Here is a 5,533-nt window from a genome sequence, read left to right on the forward strand (position 1 = left end):
GACCAAAAAAAAAAGATTCTCTTAATTTTCTGGATGAATTCCAGCCCCAGCAACCTCCAAATATCAGCTATATCCAATATTCTTTAAAATTGTCATAAAATAATTACGTATTTTATTCCTCTCCAAGTGCTTTTTTTTCCTGAAGTAATTTTCAGTCTCTCAAATAAAATATTATTTATCAGTCATGCTTCAAAATTCAAGTATCATCTTCTTTGTGCTCACAAGTACATAGCACAGAGCTTATAATCTGTCTAGTTTTCAACTTACCTGTTTTTGTCTGGTAATTAAGTCCCAGTCATCAACAAGCCATGGTTTTAGCTCTTCAGGAATCTTTACTTTAACTTCAACTCTGTTCATAAATGTTTCTTCCTAGTAAAAAAAAAAAAAAAAAACAGAGAGGAAATAAAAATAAAAAACCTTTCTTTGCTTAACAACAACTCTTAAGACTTTTTAGTGCATGTTTATGTTAAGGTAAAAATTCTTGGTGAATTTCCTCTTTTGGAAATGGAGCATTTTGGCTTAGTTTTTAGTTTTCCCATTCATTGCTAATGTTCACATGAGCACCCCAATACAACTATAAAGGAACATCATTAATTCATAAAAGTTGTCTTCAAAATCTGTCCCAAAGTACTTATTTTCAGAACATACCAATGTTTGTAAGTTAGTAAGTTAATAGCTAGTAACTATTGTTACTTAGAAACTTCAACTTCAGTAATGTTATGTCAATTAGAACTCTTATTAACAAATTCGCTAACTTTGCATATTATATATAACAATAAAACACATTACTATACTACTTAAGTAGGAATCCTAAAACTATTATATTCATGCACACATATGTGAAAGGCATAGGATTTCATAGTATTTGCCATGGTTTTATTAAACCATGCTGAAATTTAATAAACCATCTATTGTGACCCCGTAGGTCTACCCAATCTAACACATAGTCTTAAACACCGATGACAAATTGAAGGTAGGGAAAATCTAGAGCTACACATGGAAACAAAGATACATACAAATATATCCTTTACCCCAAAATAGGAAATTTCATTAGTTAAGCATGTTAGCAATGCTTTGGGGAACCAAAGTTCTATGATTACTTCTTGTTGTGACTTAGACTAGAAATCTAACAGGCTATTAAAAAACTTAAAATCTTACATTTTCAACAGTGGGATCTACCCGGGCCCTTTTCTTCCGAGGAGGCTGAGGTGTCTCACTGGTACTCCCACCATCTCCATTTCCAGGTGCTACAAAAGGGGTGGGGATTGGCGGGGAGAGGTAAGCAAATAAAATAAGAAACTCTATAGAAAACTCTTAACATGCCTTCATTATTTCTCCATCACATGGCTTGTTATTTGAGTCTAAGAATCATAATTCTACGTGAAACAACTTTTATGAATATCTCCACCAAACATTTAGTACAGGCTATACTTAACAATATCACCATCTTCCACTGATTAAAAACATGAGACTAAAGCAGATGAAAATAATGAAATCCTTACTAGTTTCTCCACAGTGGGAAAAAAAAAAAACAAAAAAACAAGATCAGTTAGGCCTCTACCACTGTGTACATTTCTATTTATAACATTACCGGGGAGATTCATATTTTAGACCATTAATAGATATATTAAGCTTACTTCAAAATGTCAGTTTTTAAAATAGTGAATTTAAAATACAAATGCTATAAAGACAAAAATAGGTTAACTTAAAGAAAGTTAATTTTCTTACTTTTCTGTTTGTTCTTTTTGGTTTTCCTAAAAGGAGGGGGGAAAAAAGAAAAACAAAGTTATTTCTAGTAAACTATTTAATTTCCCCTTTATCGTGATTAAATTCACAAAAAAGTACTGTCTTTATGGATGAGGTACTTAAATCATAGTTTAGGGCTCAAACACAAATATTTTTATTGATGTTTAAATTCTCATCTTCCTCCACAAAATGGAAAAAATAAGCCAAGAATGCTTTAGGAGACATACTTCCAGAATTATGTGTTAAAAGTTTAAGAATTTTTATTAGTTCCACCAAAAAAAAGGAGTTTTAAAAGCTGTAATACTTTAATTATTTTCATTTTCCTTTCCAAAACACTAATTTTTCATTTTAGATTTGTACATTCCTTAAACACCAATCATGTTAGTCCAGTGATCTAAACTTTTACTTTTTTCCCCTAAAACTATATTCCCTCATTTTCAATACTATACTTTCCTCCTGATGTATCTCTATCTATAATAGCAACATAACTTGAGTCTATTTGTATCTGCCAAATTATAAAAGTTTTGTCTCTTTGCATAATTATTTCCAAAACACAAAGAAAACCATTGACATATATAATCTACAATTATACATTACTTCTAGTTGGATCTTATCGTAACACCTGAATCTTGTTTTTTACTGTTCTATAGGTCTTGGGGTTATCCCCCTGCCAGAAATCAAATTAACTTGCGTCTGGTTATTAAAAAAAGAAAAATCTGAAGTATAGGCTTTCCCCTGCCTCTGTAAAGTTAACGTTAATAATAAAATATTATGGGGACAGTATTTGAGTCAAGATAAAACATAAAATTTACTTATACATGCTAACAATAGATGAAGACAAAAAGACTTTACATTCAATCTTTATTCACTCTCTGTAAAATTAAAAATATTGACACAACTGATCTCAAACTGTACTTCAATGAATCCTAGTAGTAAGGGCTACCTATGTACTACTGCTTCAACATTCTTGCTCATTTTATTAATGAAGCATGCAAAGTAAACTGTGTCTCAAAATGTGCAATGTTTCATACAATAAATTGCTGATATTTGATTTATATCATCAAAACAGAAAGCGCTAGATTCTATTTTGTTTAAATAATAAATTGCTAGATTCTATTTTAAGTTCTTGACTCACTAAATAATGAATCACCAAAGCACAACCTACTACATTAAGCCTAAATGCCAACAAAATTCACATTCCCTATTGAGAAACATGCACCCAAACATGAAAAACCCAGACTTCTAAAGTAGTGAATGTAAATCTGATTCTCCAGGTATCTTATAATAGCCAGAAGCATTAATATGTATTCAGAGAAAACTATATACAGTTACCAAAAACTGAAGATACACTAGCACAAAACTGGACACGAAAGTCATTAAAACCTCAAAGCAAAATAAGAATCCTTAAAATAATAATAACCCTTAAAATCCCCAACATATTTAATTGCTTCTTTTTCTGGATGAGGGGTGGCACTGGGTATTAAGCACAGGGTACTTTACCACTGAGCTACATCCTTAATCCCCTCCCTGTTTTTAAAAATTTTTAAGGCTAAGAGTCTTGCTAAGTTTAGGCAGGCTAACCTTGAACTTGGGATCCTCCTGCTTCAGTAGTTAAAAGATCCAGTAGACAACTGTCGAGGTTTCCATTTTTCAAGGATGAGAACTTTGAATTTAAAAACTTTACCTCATGTAGTAACTCAGTCATTCATAACACTTTATACTCAAATACAAAAAAAAAACCACCCCATCTTAGGCACACTGCCACTTGATTTCTATACCAACTTTTAGCACAGTGATAAAGAATTAATTATAAACCAAAGTTTTACTTACTGATAAAACTCCATTTTTATTTAAAAAAAAGAAAATGAATGCCTTTTAAGAACTCAACTGCTAATCAAATTCTAATGAATACTACTACACAGTCACTTTCCAAAGAACCAGAACATAGATCACCCTGAAAAAAATAACATCTAATCCTTGCCAAACTAATTATATTCTCACAGTAAAATACTAAAACTACTGGCCCTCAAAATGTATAATTACCTTTTATCACTAACACTTAAGACTTTAGTAAAAAAGATTGTTAACTCTAAAACCATGAGTAAAGATTTCTCTGGTTTCAAAGAAAAGTAAATTCTTCAGATAAATCACACTTGAAAGCACGTTTTGGTTTTTTTTTTTTCCTTTAACAAGAAGTGCATGAGGGGCTGGGCGTGTAGCTCAGTGGTAAAGGCTTGCCTCACATGTGTGAGGCACTGTGATTCTCATCACAGCATATACACACCATCAACAACTTTTTTGTTAAAAAAAAATTTTTAAAAATACAAAACCCTTAAGGAGTGGGGGGGGTGCATGACCATTCATTAAAATGACTTGTTTTTCCAAGAAAAATATTGAAGTAGAAAATAAGCATTTCTGAAAAATTGTTTCTTTTCTTTTTTTGGCCGTATTGGGGGATTGAACCCAGGAGCACTTTACCACTGAGCTCCCAATTCTTTTAATTTTTTATTTTGAGACAGTCCTGCTAAGTTGGCTACACTAGTCTTGGTTAGATTTTAAGTTCTAACCATGTTCCAAAGTTGTTTTTTATTTTTATTTTTGTTGATGGTACTGGGTAACTGAACACAGTGGCACTCTACCACTAAGCCACACCCCCTGCCCTTTTTACTTTTTGAGACAAGTCTCACCAAGTTGCCCAGACTGGCCTCAAACTTGCAATCCTCCTATCTCAACCTTCTAATAGCTGAGGAACTTGGATTACATATGTGAGTTAACCACACCTGGCCAAAAAGTTTCCACTTTCAATAAAGTCTAACACATAGTGAGCATTAAGTTTGAATTATAAAACAGTATGCAAAATTAAAACAAAGAGCTTCTTACACTTCAACATTTTTCTGTTGCAGACCAGATGTCTTCTTTCCTGGAGCAGCCCAGCCCCTCTCATCTTCCCCTCTGCATACTGCTCCCTTCAAAAATAATTACAATTAAGATCATCATAAAAATAATAAGTACCATCATAAAAATAAGAAAATAACTAAGAGGTTCTTCCAGGGGTAGCCAGTGGTTGTGCCTTTTGTAGGTTTCCCCTTGCCTTAAACCTGAAGATGTCTCCTCCAGCCTGTGGGCAGCATGCTCAGAGTCCCAGACCTTAAGACATTGTGTTTAGTTGCAAGGATTTCTCCATGTATGTTGTTGATGGTTCTTTTGTTACTGTTTTAAAGGGTGCACATTTGTGATCAACATTATAATAAAACTTAGATTATACACTTGAAAAAAGGGGGTGGTGCTAGGGCTTTAGCTCAGCAGGAGAGTGCTCACCCAGCACGTGGGAGGCCCTGGGTTTGATCCTCAGCACCACATAAGAACAAATAAAATAGTTTCAGTTCAACTACAACTAAAAAATAAACATTAAAAAAATAAGTATTTATGAAAAAAAATGAATTTTGCCAGCTTAATGTCAATCTAGAATTTATATTCAAATCAAGGTTCCCAAGCTTATACACTTCGTGAACCAAGTTTTTAACAAGTTAAACAAATGACAATATATTTACAAAAATCAAAACTCAGGAAAAGAGTGTAAGGCCTAATATTTGGCTCTTTCATATCTACCAAAATTAAAATCAATGTAGTAAAGAGTGACCGTAATAGGTGTCTCATATAACTGAAAATTCCATTTCTGTTTTAAAATTCACTAATCCCAATGTTTTCTTTTAATTTGATTCCAATATTTTTAGTACACACTTCAGCTTTAAAAGTAAATGAGGGCTGGGGATGTGGCTCAAGCAGT

General features: G+C 32.7%; 1 pseudogene across 1 annotated transcript in view; it reads right to left on the reverse strand.

Annotated features, from left to right (window-relative positions):
- Positions 1-243: 243 nt before the first annotated feature.
- LOC308648169 (mortality factor 4-like protein 1) overlaps positions 244-5,533 on the reverse strand; it is a 30,929-nt pseudogene continuing 25,639 nt past the window's right edge. Inside the window, exons 5-8 of the transcript XR_014024410.1 lie at positions 4,627-4,712; positions 1,729-1,754; positions 1,159-1,247; positions 244-369 (exon numbers count right to left, since the gene is read on the reverse strand). The product of XR_014024410.1 is annotated as a mortality factor 4-like protein 1 (transcript). The remainder of the gene's footprint in view (positions 370-1,158; positions 1,248-1,728; positions 1,755-4,626; positions 4,713-5,533) is intronic.

This window comes from Spermophilus citellus, assembly GCF_964194105.1.
Source record: "Spermophilus citellus genome assembly, chromosome: 4".
Lineage (NCBI taxonomy): Eukaryota > Metazoa > Chordata > Mammalia > Rodentia > Sciuridae > Spermophilus > Spermophilus citellus.